This window comes from Apteryx mantelli, chromosome 30 (assembly GCF_036417845.1).
Source record: "Apteryx mantelli isolate bAptMan1 chromosome 30, bAptMan1.hap1, whole genome shotgun sequence".
In the NCBI taxonomy this organism is placed as follows: Eukaryota; Metazoa; Chordata; class Aves; order Apterygiformes; family Apterygidae; genus Apteryx; species Apteryx mantelli.
The window spans coordinates 4,540,563-4,567,350 of record NC_090007.1 but is presented as its reverse complement, the minus strand read 5'-3'; the positions used below and the strand labels follow the sequence as shown (position 1 = coordinate 4,567,350).

The window sequence follows — 26,788 nt, the reverse complement described above, 5'->3', positions numbered from 1 at the left end:
GGTACAGCCTTGATTACCATAATCAGAGCATCTACCTGAGTAGCAGGTGACTGAGTGGCAGCCACTCTCCAGGGAGACTGAGAGACTCTGGAAAGGACACAGTGGGACCACAGTTCCTGATGTTTAATACTGTCTCAGCACCAACTTGTGTTAGACTTAGGGGAGATTGATCCAGGAGCGTGCACATGCCATGCCCACTCTATATGGGACGAAAACCACTCACAGACACATCACAGGCTGAAATGGGTAATTGCAAAGCCCAGAGAGATCCTTAAATGAACAACGCCGTCAAACAGCAGGGACTTATCTATATCCTCCAGCATCTGCAACTGGAGCAGAGGGAATAATTGCCTCTGCAACTCAAACCAGCCAGAAAAGTGGAGCCCAGTTTTGCCCTAACCTTCAACATTACCAATTTTCTGAACAAAATGGTAAAAAAAAAAAAAAGAAACTTGATTTCAGGCAAACACAGTTCATTTTATTTTATTATTTATTTATAAATAAAGTGGTGTTCAATACTTTAAAAATACTGGCAATTCAAGGGAAAAGGCAGTTTTGAAATAAACATATATTTGTTCAAGAATGAAGCCAGAGCATCTCAATTCTTCACATCTCCCAGTAGGCTTCCTCAAAACTGTCGTTTTCCCTTCTTTAACACACAGCCCTACTCAAAGTTTTATACAGTTGAATCAGAGTTCCCAGATACCTCTAAAATATCCAAGAGCAAGAGCCAAAAGAGCAAGATTTTGCAGCACTTCCAAATTCCCGGGTAAGCTTGCAATAGTATGGGAAAAAGGTTTTCTCACCTCCCAGGCTGAAGCTCTAACTGCTTGTCAGTCTTCCTTCTGGCATCCTTCCCTCGGGTCAGAGGGAGTAGGGCTCGCACAGTCACAAGCACAACTTCCTACAGAACAAACTGTTGAGCACCGTCATTCATGTTGAGACTAAAAGGAGCAGCAACACAAAGGATGCAAGTTATCCAAGGAAGCACAGGTTGGAGCAGGAAGGAGGAAGGACATGTAACAATATTTATTAGGAACAGCAACACATTTTGTACAGAAGAGCAGCTCCTTTCTCAGCACAAATTTGGGTACTAGCAGTCCAGAGCCTGTGGGCTCTCCTTTGCCTACTCAATTCTCTTCAGTCCCCATGTTGACAATACAGTTGGATTCATCAGAAATGCAACAACTTCTCAGCCTGAGAAATCTGCCCCACATTTCAAGCCTTTAAAAGGAAATCAGAAAATGGTGGCACATGTCACAAAAGCAGACAACTCTTCCTACCTTGCCTCCATGTCAACTAAGGGGATTTGTTTTACCTCTCTTTTTAGTGTCTAAAGCCAAGGATCCACATTACCTTTGGTTTCCCTAAAGCCAAGGGAAAAAACAGGTACCTCCAGAGTGCCATGCAGCTGACCTGGTTTCAGATGCCAACCCTGAGTAAGCCAAGCTATCCCAGCAGTGCTGCTTTCCTTCTGCTGTTCATAAAGGCAGCACAGGAAGGCTATCCCAGTTTTTGACATCCAACTTCAGACATTTAAAAAGAACATCACTAAGTTTAAATGCTCCCTTTTAAAGCTAGAGATTTTTATATTTAGACCCAAACTTCTCACCAGTGATACCACCAACTCAACAGTGATGTTGGGAGGACCATTTAAGTGGGTATTTTACCCTAGGGAAGGACTGGACCTTTAAACACTGCTTTATCTTACCCTGCTTACAACAGGCAACTATAGAACATAGATACAACACAAGGTCCAAATGACATTATACACCCCTACGCTACTTGCACAGCAATCCCACAGCCAAGCGGGCTGCAGGAGCCAGACTGACTGTTCCAAGAAGGGTTCCCCTCCTTCCCCCAGCCAGGAGCAGTGTAGACAGCAGAGATATTTTCACTAAACCCTTAGAGAGCAGGTGGCATTTGCACAAATCTACACCCCAGTGAGAAAGCAGATTTTGTGCGAAAGCCCTTGTCCCTGTGCTCAAGGGACAAGTGGAAGAGGGGCTGTTACAGCTGACAGCCTCAGTTCATTGCACTGGCTTTTGGCAGCTGTTTTATCTAGCAGCACCAGGCCCTTGCTGCAGTGTCCGTGCTTATGGGTCATGACTAAGGGGTGACGCACAGCACTTACAGGGATGTTCCATATCTGGGTTCTTGGTTGTTATGGGCATCCAAGTCAACTATCCTGTCACATCAGTTAAACTCTTATTTTTAGCACTAGTGACTCTTCTTTCAGTTCTTGTGGTACTTGTAGCAGTGTTTAATGTTTTTACTTCCTAATTTCTAATAAGGGAAGCTCTTTGGAGCTGATGCACTGTTGTATCCTCTTTTCTGCTCTGACCAATGTAAAGGCTAGAAACTGCACATGAACCAATTTGCACACTCCCCAATCTTTCTGATTTACCAGCAACAGATGAGGTTAATCGTACAGCAAAAGGTAGATCAGAATCAAGGCTTCCATCCATGTGAGGTTATGGAACCTCGACTGCACAGATGTACAGGATGGATGGCAGCAGCTCCAGCAGAGCCAGTTAGCTAAGTAATATTTAGTTCAGTAAAATGGCACAGTACTGGTTAAACACAATGTATCTGTTTAAACAACTACAGAAGCACTTAAGTGCATCCCTCTTCAAATATGTATTTTTGTTCCATTTATAATTCTTAAGCCAGAATGTTTAAACAGAACCTGCTTTACCCCCCAAAACACACATACTTTCAAGGAAGAAGGATTTGATGATAAACTAACAACCTAGAAATAAATTCTTCAGTAAGTCCTAAAAAGCAGTGGTTCAAAATACTCCAAAAAGCCTGAAAAAATATGAATCGATATTTCAAAAGTGAAGTTTAAGTGAAGAAACATAAGTATGAAGAATGTGACAATCCATTAGCTAACTGGCAACATCATATAGAACAAAAGTGTGCAGCTTCATTTATGTTTCTCCATTTTACCATTTTCCATAGCATTTCCGTAGCATTACAAGATAAGCATTAAAGCCACAACACAGGATATCCTTCACACATGTGGTTGGTCAGTTTTTGCAAACAAGCAATTACGCATGTCTGTACAATTCAGCACTCATGTCGCTGCTCCTAGTTGGGAGCCCACAAAGTGCAAGATCCCCCCCCAAAAGGGGAAAGACCCTATGCCAATTTCAGCCGCTTCAGATCAAGCTAGAAACTGCCTGATCCAGGCTGGAAATCTAAAGTAATACAGAAATATCTAAAGAATAAACACAGTGAGCTCGTGCTTTGCTTTGTATGCCACACAGACAAACACCAGAGGTTTTTTTTTAATAGTATTTGCCTCTGTCTACCTATCTTACTGCAGCAAGAGTTTCTTCTAGAGAGAGAGAGTGGGAGGGGAAGGAGACATAACAGAAAGGAAGGAACTGTTGCTATAGGCAACTTCACTCTTAAGGAATGGTGCAATTTCTGTAGTGATTATAGAGTACAATTTAAAATTATCTACAGTATGTTATATAAAGAAAAGAGTTATTAAAATTGTCAAACAGACTGAAACAAACTCATAAAAATTGGAACCATGTGAACATTATCTTACAAATGCAATAGCACTGTTAGGCAGCACCTTTCTCTTTTTGTCCTCCTTCCCATCTCCCTTGCCCTCTGCCATTTCAGCTGTCTCTTCTTTTCTATTGCGTGCATTAAATGTATTTTTAGAAGGTGGCAAGGGGTCCATTCCAAGTATCTGCATATTTTTCTGAAAGCCAGCATTTCTAAAACATGCTAGGAGAAGGAGGAGATAAAATGGCAAGAACCTGAACAGAATGAAGAGAGCAGTAGGAAGGAAGTGCACAGATGTCCTCAATTCTTCCTGCACGAACTATGGGAGCTGGAAAGTAAAGTTATTTAGAAGATCACCATCATCTACACCAATACATAGCAACTAGGATTATATTGCAGAAAGGTATTCAACACTCACCTACAGCTAAGGTGACCACTACTTTGAAAACCAGAACCAAGGATATTGTATCCAAGCTGAAATCTACTGAAGTCCTTCTAGGGATGATGCGATGAGCTTTGGACCAGGTGTATTATAGTCAGAAACCTCTGTGGGGTTTAAGGTTTTGTGGGGGGGAAGTGTTGTGTGTGCTTGTTTTTTTTTTTTAAGCAAGAAAAAGAGTGCAATTAATAAGCTGCAGTCTTCTAGAAAACATGATCTAGCCTGAAATAATTCCCCTCTTTTTATAATGAAAAAAGTGAGTTTAACTTACATAGATACAGCAGATGAAGAAAGTACATCTTGCAGCAGTCGTAACATTGGACTATCACAGCATTTCCTACTTCATTCCTAACAAGCAACATTGTTAATAAATAGTTAGGGCAGAGATGCAAGTTCAGAGTGACTGTACTTGTAAAATTGTTCCACGTGCTGTTAATTTAAATTTCTAAAACAAACTTCTGCATTTGGCCATGAAAGTTCCAGGCAAGCCTGGCTACACAGCAGTTGCTTGTAATTCAATCTAATACTCTATTCTCTTTCCTCATATTTAACATCAGTAGCTATAGAATTTTAATGTTTGCTTATTCAGTATTGGTCAAGAAAGTCAGTGCTATCATTGCAAAGAAACAATATGGTCAGGCACATTTTAAGCATTAATAAAAAAGAAAAATGTATGTAAATGATCCTTTTTCCTACTGCATATCAAGCTGAGGATGACTATGCAAAACAATTAACATTTCATTTAAAGACAACTGGACTGCAAATTGAAATATAGTTCACTTTGGTGAACCCCTTTATTAAAAAAAGTGAGCAACATCAACATGATTTCTGGTGATATTAATGATAGAAATACATTAATAAAATGCAGACCACATCTCACTCACAGTAGCTTAGAAGTGTTAGTTGCTGTGGAGATCTCCAGTACACCACTCACAGCAACATTTACCGAAGTGTCCTTCTTAATAGATATTAGCTATTATTCTTTTCTACTTGTGCACTGGCTGTGACATCTTCTCATTCCTTACTGGTCACAGTCTCCAAAACATCCAACTTAGTTTTCCAGTGGGGATCTTCCAGCCCATGTTCATCTGATAATGAAAGAAATAAGAAAGAAAATACATCACAAAATAAATGTGCTTCAGTCAGGTTTTTAACAGTGAAATTCAGGGGAAAAAACTAAAAATTCAATTTAAAAACTATTTCAGTACTTCTGGAATTTTGCTTTACCTCATGTAAAAATGTGTGACAAACCAATCAGACTTTAGATTATCAGGACTGAGCACAAAGTTATGGAATTTGAGACTTCTCTTAAAAACAAAGGACAAAAAACTCCATATGGTGTCCTGAATCTGCATTACTCAAACAATTTAATGACAACTACGAGCTAGGTAACAGGCCATGAAGGCAACCGTGAAAGTGTCTACCTTTTGTTTGTAACGGATAACTTGCTTCTTTTCCACCGGCCAATGCTGCTTTTCTTCTCTACGTCTCTATCACATCCTTTTGGTTTTGCTTCTTTGTTGTCACCACATGCATTTTCTAAGCTGTATTACTGGGTTTTCTCTCAACAGGAAGATCTTTGTCTTGATTCTTTCTTCTATAAGGAAATCAAAACAAAGCATTTTAGAAAAAAATTTCAATATTATCACATCAATGGAACAGCAATACAAGAAAAAAAGTCTGCTACTTAAATAATAAACAATAAACCTGGTTTGCAAGTGTGAACTTCTAGGTATCATTGAAAAAAGAAAAGGGAAATTCTAGATGTAGCTGTTATATTTAAGGGAAGAAGTAGAGTACATATTCTCTACTGGGTTTGTAGGATAAACATGTCCTAGAGAGATGTCAGACAGACTCCTACCTACCCACAGGGCCCAAGCACTGGATGGACATGAGCTCTGTAAAGCATTAACTAGACTGTTGCCTCCACTTAAGCCAAAGGAGACAAAACTCTTCCCAGAGTGGTGATAGGGAAAATGATGGTATGCACCTCATCCGCACTGCATTCAGGAAACCTTTGGCATGAGGCACAGGCAGGGATAGGAAGCTAATTCTGCTAGATTAATCATCACACGATTGTTCAGCAGCTTTATACTGAAACAACTGAAATACAGCATACTCATGAACACAGACTGAACTGGTGATCAAGTCTAAATATACATATTTTTGGGGTGTGCAAGTAATTCACCCTGATGAAATAAAAAGTTATGAGAGCTACGTTTTGAAGATCTCTAAGATATTTCCTCTCACTTTTGAAACAAGCCAATGTTTACTGAGTAAGCATTGACAAAAATGCAGAAAACCATCACCCGAATGTGAGTCACTCACATTAAACATTCATGAGAATAGCAAGATTCTCTCAGAAATCAAAAATAATATGTAAAAGCCTCAACAACATGATCTAATTGGAAAATTTCCCAATTGGAATTTGGGGAAGGGATGGGGATGGACTACTTTAACTCACCCTACTCTCTTCTACATCTGTATCATGTTTTACATTCAAAAAGTAAAGCAAAAGCTAGTGCTCTCCTTTGCTATTTCCAGAACAGAGCTTAAAGCCTCTACTAACCAGTATCACTTTAGCTAAGCACAGTGAAAAAACATCTCCACTCACACCTTGTATTGCAGCCTGAGCCTCCACCACTTCACATGCATATCCCTAGCATTAAGATCATTGAAACTGCACTCACAGACCTTACAATGAAATTGGATAACTTTCCTTCATCATTTCCTACCTGAGATGTAAAACATGTTGTTCAGGATTATTACCCATGAGGCTAACAATGATTTTGCATTTAGGAGTTTCTCACCAGAATGTACTTTCACAAGCAAATACTTATGCACATATTTAATCCTTATTAAAATCGTGTCCACTCACTGAGTTATGTACAACAGCTATTTAATAGTTCACAGCAACATTACATAGCTTTCAGGACAGGAGGGGAAGGCAATACTCATTTGAACTGCAAAGAGTTCTAGAAAGATAATTGAAAAATCCACATACAGATTTAACTAGACCATGATTCACCCATATATAGTGTCAAGACAATATCTGTCACTGTAAACGGGTAGCACTTCATTTTAAAGCTCATATGAAATAACAATCATCTAGTACCAAAAACTTTCTTACAATAGTTTTTCCTGAGTCCATAGAGCACCCGAGTACACTCCCTTGAATGATCATTACCACTTCTTGCAGCACCCACCTACTCCCTGCTACTTTAGGGTATCTAGTCAATTAGCTACCCATGCCACCATACAGTTACATAACTAAAAGCAAGGTAATGTTTTCAGGAATTACTGAAATATTAACAATAGAAACAATCTAAGTGTTTCAACAGCTGGCACAGCACTGCAAACAGTATTTAGCAGCACAAAAAGTGGACAAAAAAACCTAGCATGTAGGACGATAAATGTGTATCTGAAATTCAGAGTAAGGTAATTGTACATGAAATAAGAGAGCATGGAATAAATTCAGTTAAATTAAAAAATCATGATCAGTCTGTCTTAAATTGAAAGCGTCACATAAAGCAATTTATCTTGAGAGGAAAGACGTTACCTCTTCTATGTGGTTATGTAAAACAGGCTGTACATCCAATAGCCCTTCAGGTGCATTACCAGAGACAGTTACAGCTCTGCTTCTAGTTTCATCGCAGTCTCTTCCACCAGATTGCTGCATGTTTCCTATATTTTATTCAACTCTGAATGAAGAAAATTGGATTAGTAATCTGATTCTTTACTATTTAGGATGAAATCCTTAACAGCACTAAGTCAAAAATCCTTCATATTATTAAAATGTCAGTTGTTTGTCACCATAAAGTCTTCTCCCACTCGTTCTATTCCCTGTCACTACAGAAGCTATTATAGCAGCTGATAGTTTGCAATTAAATTTATTAGTGAACTTTGCATCTCTAATGCAACAGAAAAAAAATCAATGTCTATGCTAAAAAGTTTTGCTTCATTACTCACGTGAAAGCTTTTGCTCATCAGCCTCACATTGAGGCTGCAGCAATGCCCAAAAGGTAACATTAAAAAAGTTATTCATTGCAAAGATAGGATCTCTGCAAAGAGAGGTAAGTTCTTTCGGTAAGAAAGAAGGTATGGCAAGATGCCTTTCACAAGAAAAAGCAGCTTAAGATTCTCCTTGAATCTTTATTTGCGCCCTGCAAAAACAATGCCAGCTACTTTTATTCATATAACAGTTTCTAGGCCCAACAAATTACAAAGAATGGGGGAAACTAACTTCAGAGGCAGAGCTGATCTCACAAACAAAAATTTTTCTAGAGAGCGAGGAGTAAATACTGGAACCTTGCTGTAAATACTTTGGTACAAAAATAGTCATTAGAGAAGAACTTCAGTAAAGACAACTCTAAACCACCACACAAGAATCTCTCAGGAAAATATACAGTCTCCTCCCCAAGCCAAAGGAAAAACTTGACAATTCTTGTGCTCAGATATTTTCACAGCCGTAACTAAGATGAGACTTAAAGGAGTGTGTACAAAGATGATGGAACACTTAGAGCAGAAGTTTTTTTTAAAAAAAGAGACATTGGCTCAAACAGTCAGAAAAAAACAATTCACTTGCGAAATAATTTAAGAAATACAAGTGAGACTTGATTCTGCTATGCTTATGCTGTTTTTGAAAGTTATAAGAGAGTTATTTCCCTGTTAACTGTAACATTACTTCAGCATAAGTTTAGAGAAAAACATTGCTGAAAACACTTTTTTAAACTATTATGTTTCTCAGCAAGATCACAGTTTCAGCAGAGGCTCATACGGCAAAGCTGAGCAACAACCTTACGCTCAGATCACACTTGGATATCCAAAATCTGTTTACTGCAGTAAATGAAATCTTAAAGTATGCATTTCTATTGCAATTTTTCTTTCAAAAATGTTTCTTAAGTGTCTTTTAAGTGCTGTACACACTTCTAGAACATAAGCATGCTCTGCCATGTCCATAATTCTACAAGACTCATCCCACCTTCTGATGGCTCCCCGGATACATGCTGCGTATGCACCTGCTCCTGCGCAAGAGACATCACAGAGCTCACATTGAAGTTGGTTTTGAACCCTGCGGGGGCCACTGTTTCCTTGGTTTCCTGTCTTCTGAACAGCTTCTTTCTTTTTGTGCTTTTGTCATTCTAAGTGTTCCTGGTAAATCTGCAATCAAACAGGGCAACACATTCATTTCCCTTTCAATGGTGGTACTGTTTTTCCACCGAAACACTAAGTGCCCTCTGAAAAAAATGGAAGATTTCCTGAAACAGATGAAAAAATACTCACTTCAGAGTCACATTCAAACCTGCGATGTCTAAAAAGCTCAAAGTATAAGAGTCAGATGAATCTCTCCTTTAGTGCCTTACACTGTTGCAGGCAGGCACATATAACCTCTTCATTTTAGGCTCTTTATGCAGTCAATGTAGCCTTGGCTGCAAGGCTCACATATGGTCAAAGGAATCCACTTGGTCCAATTATAAAGTTTAGATCTTTGTGACTGTTGAGCACACCCAACACAGCTGGTTTAGATAACGGTGCCTATATTGTATGCATATGAATTTGGTTAGACGGATGTCATCTTACAAAATACAAAGAATTAAGGCTCCTGTTGCCCAGACTTCTTAGATGTCTAAGTCTTCTGTAAGGCAATGACTAAGAATTGTAACTAACGTAGACAGAAGTTCAAGAAGGTCAGGCGGTTTACAGGCACATCATAAGTTTCCTTTTAAAAAAAAAATCTGTAAGAGTTTTAAATGTGATTACTTCTTGCTATCTGATTATACTCTTCTGGTAAGACATAGCACTCTGATAGCATTCCTATTTCATTTTACCACAAAGTAAAATACATTACAGCTGTCCTCACGAGTCCAGGGGTGGCATCACCTTAAATGAAGTTGGACACTGTGTTACTGACCAGTAGGCTAACAAGTTAATGAAGACACAATCTTGAATGCCAGATTAGATCTTAAAAAAGAAGTAAATACATTTTGTACGATTATTTAGCGAATTTGTTAGCTTATTACTGGAACTTCAACCCAGTGAGTTCAAAGAAAAAGGAACAGAGAGCACCCCAGTTATTTCAAACTCAAAATTCAGCCAGCAGACAGTTCTGCAACTGTATATTCAGATTAAGAAGTCCAGTTCAAGAGCAGGACATGAAAGAAAGAGGCAGGGAGTGATAAACATTTAAATGGAGGAACACAAGTAAACTGTCTGGAAAACAGCTGTGGAAAAGCAACAGGCAGCAAGGGGCTGGAGACTGAGTTGGGAATAATGGTGGTGGTATGTTTAGTACTGTTTTGTTTTAATTTCAACTATCAATAGTATTTGTACCAATATATTTACATCTTTATTTGCAGCAAATAAAGTAATTTTGCACTGGATACTGAAAACCATAGTTTTCATGAGAATAGCCCAATGCTTAGAATCTGTTTGGCTCAAAACTTGGAAAACCTACACCAACATCCCGCAGGTTACCAAGCAGTTAAGATGGAATTAGTGCCTTATCTTGTTAAGAGTGGAGTGGGAAGGGGGTTGTTATCCAACTATTTATTAGGATTTAGCATGAAACCACTGTAAGGTCACCCTCCTGCAAAAAGACAGACGGCTACTCTGTGTTTATAGATGGTTACAGTTACCTCTCTTTCTACCACTCAAACACTTGTCAAAGACTGGAGATTGTTGATAATAGGCTGTTATTCATATGATCATTCATATATATATATATATATATATATATATACACACAAATTAGTTTGGGAAGAAAGTTTCAAAGTGAGATCGACTAAAGTATTTCAAGTGATGAAAAGCCTAGTTAATAGGGCTTTCTTCTTGTGCAGAAGAAAAAGAAATGAGCTGCCATTCAGATTAATAGTAGTAAGCTGACAGAGTAATAGAGAGGGAATTTTTCCCCTTACCTGTAAGTATTGTTTCTCATAGTGGAATTCAGTTGGGGGGGCTTCCACACATCCATCCATGGGGACAGCTGACTTCATTTTATGCCTGAAATCAAAGACACCAATCACCAATTGCAGAACAGAAGGTACACCAGAAGATCTATTCCCAAACTTTCATTTAAACTAGTTAAAACTGGAAAGATGTTTTATGCATCAATAAGAAACAGCTGAAGAAAAAAAAAGGCACACACACAAAAGAGGAGATGGCTTTCCTGTAGCTGCAGGACTAAAGATATCCCAAAAATAAAACTGAAGGTAAGTATCCATTAAGAAAAATGTCCTGTGACCCTTGTATGATCACAGGAGCAAGACACTTCTTTCAAGACAGCTCTTTTAATACTGACAGCAGCAAGCAAATGCAAACAGAGCTTAAGCCATGTTTGAACTCTGCTATAATGAGCTCTGCAGAGACTGGAGATGCTAGAACATCTAAATATACCATACCTAAATAGCCTACACTATTTCAGCAGACAACTGCATTCCACTGATTGTCGGACCACAGAGCTGAAGAACACTGTTTTAACAACTCAGACACTCTGGCTTGCTTTGCTGAAGCAGCAGATGCTCTTTCTTTAAAGCCAATGGCCTTAAATTTTAGTCATACTGAAGTGCTACGAAGTACTACTAAAAGTCCATATTAATAAGAAAGTGTGTCTGCAAGGCCTCAGAAAGAAAAGGAGAGAGAGATCCTTCTAGGTTTTTTTCATTGTTTTAGTAAAATAGAACATGTTCCTAATGTCAGGTAGCCAATGTAAGCCATTCCAGAGAAACGGCATAAGCCTTTGGGATTAAGATAGAGGGATACAGGAAAGTGGAAATACTTTTGATACTCTTTACATTAGGTAAGGGAACTGAGATCTTCAAGGCCAACATCAAGCCAATGAACATTCAACCAAACAATCTGTCCCTGGTACCTTTGGTTAAAAGGTAAATCAGAGGTTGCTGTCACAGTCATCTTTGAGACTTGCTTGTGGCAAGAGCCCCATTTATCTTGGGAAAAATCCTTGCCTTGCTAACAGTGGTAGGACACCTTGATAAAAGAGCAGAATGATCAGTGCTGATATTAAACCCAGCATTTGCCTTAAAAGGCTTTTAACTTCTTGCTTTGACAAGGTACTATCACTTTGCAGGGTAATATTTCTTTTGTTCTGGAGTGGTTCTGAACAAGCGCTGCTGCTATTATATCCTCAAGGAATAGGAAAGTGTTGTAAATGCGTGGGTAGAAGCTCTAATTTTGCAAGAAGAGAGAATTCCTTAATCTGAGGAAGAAACCAGTATTTATGGGTCATACTGAAATTCTTTATATTTGTGGTCAAGATACATTAGACAGGACTACACATATCAAAGTTATTGAAGTATTACAGATTGTTCTCAGTTCTACCTAGGCTCTTAAGAGCTCAGACTGAATTTGCAGAAGAGAATATTTCTGTATTTGTAAAACTGAACATCTGATGCATCAGATTAAATTTGTAAATTTAGTATTTTTCAGAGTAGAAATACACATAACATTTCAAAGCCATTCCTGTTGAAAGTCACAAGGCCCAAATTTAGACTCAAATGTTTGAATGCTAAAAATATATTTTTAAAATTGAAAACTTAGGGTTTTTTTTTAAACAGGAATTTTATACTTCTTGGATCTTCCAAACACAGCCTTATTTCCATTTCCTGGGGTGGGGGGGGGAAAGGTCCAGTCCACACAGTATCTGTTTCCAGGTTTACTTTACAGATTTGTAGCACTCAAAAAACCCCCCAACTGAATAACTAAGTGGAACTTCATAAAAAAGGAGTTATTTTTATCTATTTTACTTCTTGAAGACCTGTTAAAGGAGATTTGAAAAACATGAGAAAATAGAGTCAAAGATAATCAAGCACTGAAAAAAGTATGGAGCATGTCAAATTTAACTGAAGAACAAACTTCATGAAGAAATTTTAGAAATATGTGAACAAGAAATTCAAAACAGCACATATTTATTCTAGTAGGCAGAGAAAACTGCCTTTATCATCAAAATATTTACATTTCAACTGCAGGAAAAAGCTTCTCTCATTACCAAATAAGTATCAGAAGAAAAAAAATATGAGTAAGCAAAATGGGAGTCAGTTTTGAATCACTTCTTGCCTCTTCTACAAAACAAAGTTATCTAACATTTTTAGTTATGGATACACTGTTGGCTATTCTTTATTTATTTTTTAACGCACAAACATGCCCAGAAGCTTGAGGAACAATTTACAATCTCTGTGTACCTATTTAAAATCTTTTTTTTTTTTTTTTTAAAGAAACTAACAATGGAATGAGTTAATCTACATAACCCATTAAAAAGTTCAAATACTAGTTCTGTAACAGTTTCATTTAGGATATCCAACAGTGATAGAAATATCACTTTCTAGCATAACATCAAGGAATTCATGAAGAATATGTAAAACAGTTCATATCATATTCTCTTGGGAAATAGGAAAAAATATTACTTATGCATTCAAGTCACTTCAAATACAGTTTGGAGACATAATTATGAAGTAGTAAGTTATGTTTTCTATTTATAAACATACAAAACAAATGATGTGAAAATGATTTCCATAGTTTATTTTCACAGTTTTAGAAAATGCATTAAAAATAGCCTGTTTAGGAGAATTTAACACTTGGCATGAAACAGACTGAAGAAGCTATTCTCTTTCTGTTAGTAGAGGGAAAGAGGCTTTTCCAGAAGGAAATTCTGAGTAGGAGGCTCATCTCCTTCCATGACCACAGGAAGTAGTGGTGGCCCTAGTATTTAGGTGTCATACATTCGAGAACCCACTCTAAATTCACCCATACTGCAAGAACTTTAAAATAAAACACATACATACAGAATACAGGAATGCTGGGCTCCAGCAGCACTCATTTGGTGGGGAGTACAAATCCCTGGCAGTACACTGCAGCTGAGTAGGTACTGGCTAATATTACTTGCTCTCACAATTACTTCCAGATGCTAGTTGCTCATTTAAAAAAAAGTGTGGGGGGGTTTAATTGACTGACTTGGCAGACAGCAGACAATTCACAGATTTTATTTCTTGATGTCTGTCTCTAAAATAGTTAGATAACAAGACTGTTTATAGGAAAAAACCATTTAATGACATTTTGGTGGTACTGGCAGGGAACGACATGGAAGGAGGCTAACAGTGCTTACTCTAGGAGAACATCAGCTGGAGAGGAAGGGGAAAAAGCAGGAAGCGTTGGCAATCGCTCTGAGCAAGTGGGCAGTTTTAATCCATTCCCATGAGGGGTCTCATTCTGATTCCATATGGTGTTCAGGCTGAGTCACCACAAGATTAGCGTATGTTGCCAGTTTCTGAAGTAAGACACAAGACCTCTTTAAAACATACAAAATCCATTGTTGTTGCTAGTATGACAGATATTCCTGCAGTGGGAAGATTTGGTTACTTTGACTCTCTAGAAAAATAACTAGATCTGGAACACTTAAATTAGAAAGATCTTTTACCATTTAAAAGAGACAAATAACATGCTGAAGGCTAAAGCATCACTCTGAAATTCATTAGAAAAGTCAAAGCCAATTCATTAATAGCAATACCTGGAGATATTTATTATGGACTGAAATACATTGTATTAGACTGGAGGGAAAAAAAAGGGGGGGGGAACACTCACCCCTAGAAAAACAGTCTTTACTTAGATCAGTACAACATACAACAACTTCTTTAGTCATTTAGTTACCCTGACAGATGCCTAAGGGCTGCAGACTTCTGACCAGTGGCAGATCAAATCAAACTCACAAGCACCCTAAATAGCTGTTGGTCACCAGACAAAGGACATACTAGTCATCAAGAAAATCTGTCTGTTCTGACCGGTCAGAGATATAAGCATCTCCAAAAGACAATTCATCCTAGCAATTGCTTTCTGTTACCTACAGAGGGAGTCTAGACTAGCATACACGTAAGACTGAGAGACTTGAGCAAAATGAAGCCCACTTACAAAACAAGAAAAATCATTCAGTGATAAAACAACTGGGTTAAATCTGTCAGAAAGATATCATCTGGCAATAAGAACATTCAGGTTTACGTAGCACAGTATCCTGTCTCCAGTGGTGATTGTAAGCAAACGCCCAGGGAAGAGGTAGAACAGGTCAAACAAATAATACTCCCTCACAACCCCCCTCAGCCTCTATCAGCTCCAAGAATATCCCAAGTCTGACACAAACCGTCCACTGGAAACCCTTAATACCTCTCTCTACTAGTTGCTCAGTCTCCTTGTTTTCCCCTTTAGCTTTTTGCAATCAAAACATCTGTAAGCAAGGACTTTTGCAGACCTACTATCCATTGTGAGAACCATCACCTCTTGTTTGCTTTGAAACTAGCTCCTACTAGCTTCATTTGAAGATCTGGCTTCTTATACTGGAAGAGACAAGTAACAGTCACTTTCTATCCAGCTGCTTCATGCCACTTCAGATTCTGTAAACATCTAATATCCACTTTAGATCATCTCTACCAGGTCGAGGAGTCCCAGCCTACTCAGTCATCTTTGCTATTGAAGCTATATTATGCTTTTGATCACCCCTGTCACCCTCAGGCCCTTTCGCAGTCCTGATCGAGAATCTTGTCTCAGAGTGAGAAGGAGAGGCAGCTATGTTTTTCCTTTAAGTCACCAGATCTATAGACCTGCTGTCACCGGTATTAGTGTGGATCAGGAGAAAAGTTGCCACCACAGCCAAGCTGCTTGCCTGCTGTTAGTCAATGAGGGCTTATTATTGAGAAACTTATTTATTAAAGGAGGTAGAAAACTGTCCTATTATCCCTCTGTTCTTTGCAGAATGGCTTGTCACTTCTGTTATCATGGAGTGTCTAGCAAGAATTATGAGTATTTTCCATCCAAGTACAAATATGTCTACATTTGACTTGAGCTACTCAGCAGTTCACAGTCCTTTCATCTGTTATTCGTAGATTCTTTCCTCCTTCAAATATCTTATTCTATACTTGGCAGTAATTTGATACTTCCGCCTACAAATATATCCTTTGGGTTAGGCTAGATGCCTAAACTTTATTTCCCTGTTTTATTTTGCTTCTTGTTACAGCTTTACCTTGCTATCTTCATGACAAAAGATGGACAGGTAATAAGTAAATCTAATGCTAACAGCAGGATGGGTTGGAGATGTTAATATACAAGCTGTGTTGACGGCTTGGTCTAGGAAGTCTTCCACATTCCTGAAGCTTCAAAAGTTGACAATTTTTCCTCAAGACACCAAATGTACTCCTTTATTAGAACTACCAATCTACAACCAGTGCAGATAAGTCTCACTTTTTCAGGAAAAGAACACTGGCACATCGATGTAGATAAAAGGTGCTGATGAATCTATTCTTTATTGATGTCAAAGTATACCTATAAAAAGAAAAATCAAAAAGCTCCCACAAGATCCACTGTCTGCTGAAGTGTTCTCAGTACATAGATTAAAAAAATAAATCAAAACAACTCCCTAGTTAAGCAAACTCCCAACTAGCCTACTAGTTCAAAGGCACAAGTCAGAACAAAAGATCTGTTTTTCCTCGGAAAGCATTAGAGATATGTCTATAATAAATCACATGAGATGTAAAGACAATGACTCACTTCATTATCTTTAAAGCATGAGAACAGAATACTCTGAGACAAGTCCCTAGGAAATGCTGATATCAGCTGCACTTTGCTCTCTGGTAGCGGTCTCGGTGAAGAAGAAACAATAAAATGATTCTGACAGTACTGCAGAAACAGTGCTACAGAGATTACATGATATTAGTCTGAATTTCTGTATTATACCCACTCATTTTACAGTTACAAAAAAGCACCATTTAAGCAGGCCTGCAAATTTAACCTTAAGGCTCTGAGTTAAATATGGTAAAAAGTAAAGGAAGAAACATGCCAGCAAAAAGTTCTGACAGACAACAGACAAAAGTAAACACTTGAATGTAGTAAACCTTTCTGTTGATAAATCACAGCAGCAAGTTCAACATTTAAAAGATATGTCAGTTTTGGAATGGGTAATAAGAAGTTGCAAAATCTTCATAACTTGATATCATGCCAAGGCAGGCAATTCCTAATTTAGTTCACTGGGAGCCCTCACTTCCTACAGACCACCTCACAAGTAGGACAGCACATCCTTTTTTTGTAATGCAGCTAAATCTTTATGGTGGACAGGTAAGTGGTTTTTTTGGGGGGTGGGGAGGCACAGCAGCAGCAGGAGGGCTTAAGTCTGCTCTGACAGACAGACAGCCACAGCTGACTGGAACCAATTTCTCCGAAAAGTATCAGTAATCCTAATTTTAATCCAGGAAATACATGTAGATGATGCAAACTCAGTAAACGTCCATAACATACCAGTTATTAAAAGAGTAATGTACCTTCTGCAAATCACCCAGGAGTCAGAAAGGGCTGGGAGGAGGGAGGGGGGACAGGGAGAAAATCAAAGTACTACCTCTAAAATTTTCTGAACAACTATGCTTTTAACATCCAAGAAAGCAGCATGACTGAGTACAAGGGTGTTACTTACCGACTCCTACTGAAGCCCTAATCCAAATTCCGTCGCACTTCCTCAATGGTTTCAAAACCCTAATGAGCCTCTCTGACTCAGTTTCCATACCTGTACAATTCTCTGTGAAGAGCCCCTGAGAATTACTTGCAACAGACTACACCCAAAGCTTGGACTTTAGTCCCGATACATTGCCTGTTACTTCCAATGAGTTATCTGAGAGCAATATCCAAAGAGGGATAATTAAAGCTCTATTAAACTGTTGTGCAGCAGAGGAAGTTCCCGAATAGGTTTTCTTTTTGGTATCCTGCCACCTGAAACGCACATTTTAGTGCCAGAATGTGTAGGCGTGAAAAAAAATGAAGGTAGTAATGACTGAGACTTTTCAATTAAAGATTAGACGCACAGCGAATAAGCAATCTTAACCATTACTATCTTTACTGCGCAATTAACATGAGCAAATGCTGTCAGTATAGGTTACCAAGCAAACAAAAAACAAACAAACAAGAAAAAAAACCAGGAAGTGCCCATGGATTAATACCTGTAACTTTGGTGTTATGACAGGCTAGGGAATAGGTTTCCGCTGCTGACTTCCATAATCATACTCCTGTCCCCACTGTGTCTGATGTGCTCCAGAGGCAACAGCTGTATTATTCTGACAGTGGGAACATAAGATTTGCCATGCAGGAGTTTGCTGTATCGTATGGCTTGCTGCACTGGTTGGATGCGATTAAACTGCAGCTGGCTGAGTGCTGTAAAAAGAGAAATAAATGAAAGATATAAACAAATACACAGGAGCGCAAAGTTTTACTTAACAGACCCAGTTTCCATATGCAGAATCAACTAATACTGCATTTTATTAGCACCCTGCAGGCCAGTCAACTTAGGAAAAACTTTGACCAACACTGCAGTTCAAGTCTGTGCTACAATGCTAAGGTCACAACTGATGAAGACTGGAGCCAAGATAAGCACAGAAAGAAGCCAGAACACAGGTCTCTAAGAAAACAACAGTAGCACAGATTGCACACAATGAGGAGCAACAAACAGTTTCACCTTGGGTACCACAGGCAGAAAATACTCATGGTTTTATCCAGCACTAAGTCAAAGTAGGACTATTAAAGCATCTTCTCATTCACTTATGTATCTCACTCCTTAGTCCATTATTACATCTTTGCCCTACAAAGTATAATTCAAGCAAATGTAACATGCTAAAAGTTGCAGCAGTAACATTTTTAAGGAGCACATAACATACCATCCAGAGAGTGAGCTCTCCAATGACCCACCACATTTAAGAATGTGCCCAAAGGATGCTATTGTTGGGGTCGTTAAATTCAAGCTTTCATTTTTTAATATCACTCTTAACTGTGTAATTAACTTCAAAGCCCAACATTTATTTGCACATGCAGTATATGTCTACATATTTTATAAATATATAGAAATGCTATTGCCACTGTGAAGACAGTGATCAGTATTATCTGTTCAAAAGCAGTCTTCAAATACAAGACCATTACCATTTAATTAATAGCTATTTAAGCACTATAAAGTGTCACATCCTTTCAGAGACAACGGAGGACTAAGTCAAGTATATTTGAAGGAACACTACATGTGACATGTTTAAAACTCTCCACTACATTTTAACATTAACCTTATCCTCACCACTGATCCACATCAGGATAAAATCTAGCACAGAGATTTCATGCTTAGCTTTACGAAGAATCTCCAAACCACTGTGCAGATAATGCAAAACCACCTTCCTTCAGGTAAAAATCTATCACTTGAAACCCTATGACATTTCTCCCCTAAACAACATAAACTAGAAGCGGTCCCAGTGCGTAAATGAAACAGCCATTCACAGCTTCATCTGGAAAAGGATGCTCAAGACAAATGAGAGTACGCTACATTTTTGCTACATTTTATATCCTCATTTGCCTCATCAATCTAAATATTTAATGCCCTCATAATATCCCTGTGCGATGAAGAAGTGCTATTACACAGACAGAAACAGAACTACAGAGACCATGGAAACGCTAACGTGGTTTCCGAGAAAGGAACACAGAAAGCAGCCTAAAGATCACAGAATGGTTGAAGTTAGCAGGGACCTCTGGAAATCACCTAGTCCAACCTCCTGCTCAGAGCAGGGCCAACTAGAGCAGGCTGCCCAGGCCCATGTCACGCAACACAAGCAAAGGTTGTTTTGGTTCCAAACTTTGTACTAAATGCTTACATGAATGGTGCATGGGCTTTTAAAGAAGGATTTTTATCTACATAACACCATATTCCACTAACAGGATAGCCTATCCCTTCCAGCAACACAGATGTAGATTCTTGTTATATCAAGAAGTAGAGAAACTTGATTAAAAAAAAAAAGTAACTATTATGTTACTGAAGAAATCATTATAACCAGATCTCTGTCAACTTTTGACCGAGTTAGTCAAGAGGAAACAAATCCCTTTATTATTGAACCGAAATGAGAATTAACTACCATAGAATATCTGTTAAAGGAAATACAACCTTTCAATTTCTATCTTGCAAGTTTTGTTTCAGACTTGAATTTAAAGAGCAAATAAGTTATTTTCATGTATCCTTAAGCCATTAGCTTACAACCCAATTTTTGGTATTTGGGCATTTTAACACCGTGCAACATTTTAGTTAGTTATTAGAGCTGAAGAAAATGGGGCTTCTCTTATTGCAGTGCAAGAAACAGCAGAATATGCCCCAGGTTACAGAATTCACAAGTGAAAAGACAGCACCAGCACAATGAAACAAGTACTTGCTGCTAACCACAATGAGGGTAACTCCTAGGAAGTGAAATCCCAAACATGACTCCGTGCTTCTACAAAGAATCAGGAGAAAGAGCTTCTGGAGAGGACAAAACGCTCTGAACAAGTGGATATTATCAGAGCAGATCTCAGGGGAGGAAGTTACCCTCAGGAATGATGACTGGGTGGGAACCAAGGAATTCCTGAGATCCACAGCACACCAGGAGCGAGAAGAGCAGAGGGGAACTACAAGAAAAGCGGAACCAGAAAGCATTATTTGGGAGGATGCTCACAGTGGAGTGATACAGCTGCCCTTGAGTCTGGCACGCAAAAACCACTGTCTGGGACTACAAACCACAAGGAGATAGAACTGGGACGTCAGGTACCCCAAAATCTTGGAACGATGCTGAGAACTTTTGTTTAAAGAAACAGAAGACTGGTGGTTGAAGCTCTGCGAGGACAACGGAACGGGTGGGAAAGGGGCTTTTAAGGGAAAACAGAGGTCTGAAAGAAACACGACACCCTAAAGGAGGAAGGGGAACGTAAAGAAACTGAACACGCCAGGGAGGAGGAAGGCTGCCCCGGCGGCAGGGGAGGGCAGTGCAGAAGCCAGGACACCTTTCAGGAGCTAGTTACCGAACGCGGCAGAAACGGACGGAAGAGGGAGCTCCGGCACCCGGAACCCGAACCCCTCCAGAGCGGCCCCGGGCCAAGGGGGGCCCGGCCCGGCCCGCCGCAGCGGTGCGACGGGATGAGCGCGGAGCCCCAGCGGGATCCCGCCCGCCCGGCAGCCTCGGGGGCGGGCGCCCCGCCGCCATTTTAGCCGCCCTGAGGGCCGGGGGAGGGGGGGGCGCGGGAGCCGCCATGCCGGCGTCGCCCCGGCAGCGGCGAGGCGGGGCGGGGCCTGCCCGAGAGAGGAGGGGGGCGGGCCCGGCGGCGCCGGTAGCGGTGACGGGCAGCGGCGAGGGGCGCCCCGCTCCCCCCCGCCGCCGGTTACCTGCCCCAAGGCCCGGCGGCGCCGCGCGCGAGGCTTAACAGCTCCCAGCCGCCATTTTAGCGACCGCAGCGAGCCGCGGGGGGGGGGGGGGGAGGGGGAAGGGGCACGTGACGACGCGGCGCTCCTCCCCGCGGGCGGGCGCGGCACGAGGCGCGTGGGGGGGGGAGGCGGCCGCGGGGGGCGGGTTCGCGCCCTCACACAGCTGCGACGCGCCCGCGGCGAGGGCTGGGCCGCTGGTGATCAGCGAGGGCGTCGGTTGTTGATGCGCTGTGTCGATGCGGTCACATCAGTCGCCTGTTATCGATATCTGTCATCGGCAGATGCCCTAACGCCGGCGCGGTGCCGTGTCTGAGCCGAGGGCACTGGCTCCTCACAGGTAGGCGAAGAGGGGTCGTAGCAGGCTACCAAAAATGCTGCTTTAAACGTCGTTTATGGGGCCTTCCTGGAGCAACTACTCAGTATGTCTGGAAATACGCGCCTGAATGGGCCTAGAAATCTGTTCAAGATATATATATACACACATATACATATATATATGTAGGATCTATTGTGTAATACTGACTATAGTATACTCCAAATAACCACTCTTGTGGTCAAGGAAAAGATAAAACAGTTTTATAGTGTTTTATCATAACGACAAAAATGATGTAACAATAAGGAAGCTACTTAAAAGAGCAGGGTGAAAAGAATCTGTGGAGAAGTCTGTCAGAAAACAGTCTGGAGACACCTTCCAGGTCATTAAGTCCTGAAATGAGGCACTGCCGGAGGAGCGAACCACAAGGGCTGGGGCTGCTCAAACTCCTCCTTTCCGTAGCTAGTAGGACTTTTGATTAAAGTGAGCAGATCTGTGTTCAGGTGTGGGCTGATCCTGCCCATAAAGTGCTCTTACGTCCTCTATTAAACTCCATCTTAAAAGTAAGGAGGCATTTTGTCCCTGTTACGTTTGTTAGAAGGCTCCGCAACAATCTTTCTCCTTTCGTAACCTGCAGTTTCTAGCTGATATTTATTCATGGCCAGTTATAACCATTTGTCCTTGTGGCAACCACTTCAGAGCTTCACTTCGCATTGTTCATTTTCCTGCCACATGCAAGAACCGTGTCGACAAATGTCTTGCAGTATCACCAAACATAACTCGGTTGGCGCTGAACTTTTTTCATGTTTCAGTGTAAATCAACGACTAGCCTGACTGAACATACATGTGAAGAGCCAGATGACATGACATTGCATCATCGTAAAATGACTTCACCAGGACAGCTCGCTTTGCATTTTAAAAAATTCTATATTATCATGAAACCTTAAGACTGATGTATTTTCACAATGAACTGAAACATGGCAACTGAAAATGAATACATTTCAGCAAAATGAGATCATTCCTTTAAAAAATGACATACAGGTTAGCTAATTGTCATCACAATTTTACATAACACAATGTTTATGATGCTAAATGAAATAATTAAACTGAAAATGTGCTGTTGTGAATAACAGTATCAAAGCTCAGTGCAGCAGTTTCATGCCTATGGCCTCAATTTTGGAAACCTAAGAGACCTATCTTAGGCCCAAGAACAGGGTTGCTTAATTAAAAACTGAATGATACAAGAAAAATGCAAGATACACAGTAACAGAAAGCTGCCATTGTTGTGAATGACAAAATTGTGATATTGTGGCTGGCATACATAGCAGCATGAGCAAATAACAGATGCCACAAACATCTTTAATATTTTATGGGGCCTTGAAGGTTATTTCCAGACCTGTCAGGATTGGAATTTACACGTAAGGATTCCCCATCTGGCATTGAGAGCTATGGTAAAGACGAAAGAAAAAGAGTAATAACTCTCTTCAGCATTTCTCTTAATGGTTAACTTCTTCAATGGACTCTTGATTTAATGATGCTTCCCATCACCTTCTCTTTGGTGCCGTGCCCTCCAGACTATTGCAGAAACTGGTTTGTTCTTGGGCATACTATATGGAAGATTAGGATCCCATATATAACATATATAACAGCCCAATATAACAGGACCACATGATAGGGTTTCTGAAATGTATTTCTGGACAGAAAACCCGATACCATCAGTGCAACAATGTTGGGAATTTACTATGCAAGGCCTTTGCCAGAGGCAAAATTGGAATCTATTCCAAGTCAAGGTAGGTAGAGGAAAGATATTTACTATTGTGACTGTGTGATTTTCCATGTGTTCCAGGGTAGTTATTACTAGGTACAGAGTATTTCTACATGTATGCATGCAATGAAATGGCAAAGCACGCATACCCCTATATGGTTTTGCCACTGTATCTCAAGTTTCCATCCTTCAGGCTGGATCTCACTACTCTTCTAGTCCAGAAAAAGGTACATTAATTTGATTTTACAGTCATGTTACTCAACTAAGTAAAACTCAAATTCATGAGTTGTCTTTGATAAAGAAAATAACATTAAACATTTTAATGCAGCAATATTCTGATGTTACTTTTTGGAATTTTTGTCCAAAGTTGAGTACCAAATTTAGACCTTGTCAGATATACAGGATTTACAGTCTTTCAAATTCACAAGTGAGTCATGTACAAAACATACTGCTTTGTACCATGGGTATTATTGCACAATACTATGTTAATGACAAAAAGACACTTGTTTCCTGCAGACTAGTGGAATTTTACATTCAAGGACTCTGCCTGTGCAGTGGAATTAGGTACGGATGCAAAGGTATGCCCCTGACTACCAAAAACATGCTGGCTCTGGATGGAGGGATCAGAAGAGTTAAGATCATCGCAGAAGGACTTCCTAGAGCATAGAAAAGAGCTGACCATCATAGCTTCTGCTATAGAGCATTTCTTTCGCACAGGAACAATTTAATCTCTTAACCAAGAGTCACAAGCATTCCTTTGTGCTATTGCTCAGCGAGGCTCCCCCGTTTCTCTGTGCTGCAGTTGGCACCATCTCTACATCCAGGGAGAGAGAAAACTTCAGCCAACGGGGAGTGACTGACCACAGACGCCCAGAGCCTGGGGCTGTCCTGCTCTTGCTAGCTCCTCCAGTCTAGTCTAACTTTTCCTGCAAGGAGGAACTTGCACTTCTCCCCGTGGGAGCCCAGCGTGGAAGGACTTGCGCAAGGGGAGCAATGGGGGCAAGACCTGCTTTCTCCCAGCTCCTGGCAGTCACCTCAGCAAGGCCCAGCTGAGCAGGGCAGCACCAGCTCGGCAGGCTCCAGGCAGGCCCTGTCTGAAGCCCTGACCCGTCCCCACAGGGGACCCCTCCCGCCCCCGCGGCCCGGAGCTCCCCGCTCGCCTCCCCGCTGCCCCTGCGGCCGGGCCGGCTCGGGCCCTGCGCGCCGCCGCCGCCGCAGGCCCTCGCCTCGCCTCGCCTCAGGCGGGCCCGCGGCGGCGCGCAGGGTCCGGCTCCCCGCGCGAGACCGGCGGTGCCCGTCCCCCGCCCGGCGCTCCTCCTCCCCGGCCCGCTCTTGACGGACAGGCCGCGGGGCCAATAGGGCGCCGGGCACGTGCGCGCCGCAGCCAACGGGGCTCGGCGGGCGGGGCGTGGGCGTGCCCAGCGGCGCTGCGAGCGGCTTGTTGTGCGCGCTGCGGAGCCGTTAGCCTCCCGCTGCCCAGGCCCTGCCGAGCCGCCGACAGGTGAGGCCCGGCCGCCTCGGGCCGCTGGGGAGCGCCCGGGAAGCCCCGCGCGGCTCCCGCGGGGCCGGCGGGGGCAGGAGCGGCCCGCGCGGGCCGCGCCAGCGAGGCTGAGGCCTGGGCCTGCGCCTGGGCCTGCGGGGGGAGAGCCGGGGCCTGCGAGGGGGAGGGGCCAGCCGAAGGGGGAGCGCGGGCCCGGGGCGGGCGGGCCGGGGCTGCGGCATGCGGCCCGGGGGTGGCGGGGCCGGGCCTGGGGCCTGCGGGGCGGCGAGGGCCTGCGTAGGATGGATGGGGCCCGGGCGGTGGTGGAGGAGCCCGAGGCCTCTGTGCTGGCGGGCGGCGAGGCCGTGGGTCTCGTTGCCTGGGGCTCCTGCGGAGGGAGCTGGCCCTGGGTGGGGGATGTGCTACCCGGGTCCATACCTTATCTTGGAGTTTCTCTTTTTACGGTTAATGCTCGTTGTTCTTTATATTTATTTTGCGTGTGTCTGTAGTAGGTCTTTTAAATCTCCCACCTTCGATAAGACTGGTGCATCTTTATTGACTGGCAGTATCCGAGGGTGGGCTTCCTAATGTGGACAGCACTTATTAATATCGACGCTAATTTAGGCCTGCTAGGAACAAGGTTAGGTAATGCTGTGTTAACTGCCTTTGACTGGAAGAAATCACGACTGAAGTAGTAGCCCACTATTGTTAGTACTGGTGGGAGGTTTTTCAAAGTAGAGCACTTACTCTTTAGGTAGCGATTGGAAGAGGCAAGAATGTGTTAGGGGAGCATTCAGTGGGAGGATGTGGGTGAAAAGAATGTGTGCAGCGGTAGCCTGGAGAAAGGACCACTGAGTTGTGGTGGAATAGTTTGTACAGAAGTGAGTATGCAGGCAATCATATTCTGTAGTGTTGGGTAGTGGAGTGGCATTATCTGTAAGGCAGTGGCCTATATCTGAGGCTTGTTGAGAAGGGAAACATTTCATTCTATGGAGGGCTTATACCTTGGATCCTGTGATCCACATAACAAGATGCCTGTAGGAAAATAAGGGTGGGAACAAATAAGAAGGATAGAGATTCATTTATTAATACCTCTTATTAGTACTCTTTATTAATGTTGCTGGCTGTTGACATAATTGAGTGCTTCTCTTGATCTCTATTTCTTCTCTTTTTTTCTCTTTCATTTTATGCCGTGAATGTGGATGTTGATTTCTCATGTTGTGCATCTCTTGCCTCTTTTGCAGTCTGCTGTCCTCCAGTACTCATGTTTGAACCACTTTCCTTTCTAGATCTATGTGAACAGAGTTCTCACAGACCAATGTGTCTCTCTTTAAAACTGGGGTAAAGTCTATATATTTTACATGTTTTATCAAGCCTATATGATACGTTTTCATCAACTCTTGGATTTCCAGTGAATCTTGGGGGTGTCTGTACTGTGTGATAGTAAAGCCTAGTTCCCTGAGCCTTCTAAGTCTATGCAGCATGCTACCTTACTCTGACCATGCTAGATTTGGTTTTGAAGCAGTAGAACTGTTTGTATGATGCTGCAAACAAGTGTGTGGCTTCATGATTAAAAGCGTTCAGCAGTTCTGACTTAAAGAATTCCTATTGCTTGCCCCTGCAGTATGCTGTCCGCTTGATTTGGCTGGAATGAGAACAGGAACATCTTAAGCTGGTGTTGTGGTTAAGTATATTGTAGAGTGAATTTATGGGCTTAGTTATTTGGCCCTGATGTGGGTGGTTCTGCAACACCAGATAAATATGGTTATACTGCTTTCCCATGTGCAGTGTCTCATGCAGTGCCAGGTTTGTGGGAGCAATAGTAGTAGTGTTAAGAACAGTCTAAGTGGAAGTACCAATTTCGTGTGTAACATCTTTCTTAATCACTTCTGTTGAATGTGGCTAGTTTCTAATTGTTGATGTTAACTTACCATGAACTGTCATCTATGCTCCTAATTCAAGCACTCTATTTTCTACTTGCTATTTCTTGCATATTCTGTCGCTTATCTTCTCCTGAAAAAATCTTCTTCTCTTGA

At 41.5% G+C, this 26,788-nt stretch overlaps 2 protein-coding genes across 11 annotated transcripts in view; one reads left to right on the top strand and one right to left on the bottom strand.

The window, feature by feature from the left end:
- The window catches only part of MATK (megakaryocyte-associated tyrosine kinase), a 32,620-nt gene extending 11,388 nt beyond the window's left edge, over positions 1 to 21,232 (bottom strand). For 2 of the 8 annotated variants that reach the window (XM_067312638.1, XM_067312636.1), the window contains exons 1-9: positions 21,156 to 21,232; positions 17,941 to 18,151; positions 10,879 to 10,963; positions 8,946 to 9,124; positions 7,524 to 7,665; positions 5,389 to 5,561; positions 4,849 to 5,052; positions 4,236 to 4,312; positions 807 to 1,224 (exon numbers count right to left, since the gene is read on the bottom strand). The gene's annotated coding sequence lies outside the window, so the exon portion shown is untranslated. Of the gene's footprint in view, positions 1 to 35; positions 98 to 806; positions 1,772 to 4,235; positions 4,313 to 4,848; positions 5,053 to 5,388; positions 5,562 to 7,523; positions 7,666 to 8,945; positions 9,125 to 10,878; positions 10,964 to 14,078; positions 14,241 to 17,940; positions 18,152 to 21,155 lie in introns of those variants that run through there. The other 6 variants (XM_067312639.1, XM_067312637.1, XM_067312640.1 and 3 more) reach the window with 6 other exon arrangements.
- A 3,441-nt stretch (positions 21,233 to 24,673) lies between these two features.
- The window catches only part of ELAVL1 (ELAV like RNA binding protein 1), a 36,446-nt gene continuing 34,331 nt past the window's right edge, over positions 24,674 to 26,788 (top strand). For 2 of the 3 annotated variants that reach the window (XM_067312943.1, XM_067312945.1), the window contains exon 1: positions 24,674 to 24,773. The gene's annotated coding sequence lies outside the window, so the exon portion shown is untranslated. The remainder of the gene's footprint in view (positions 24,774 to 26,788) is intronic. The other variant, XM_067312944.1, reaches the window with a different exon arrangement.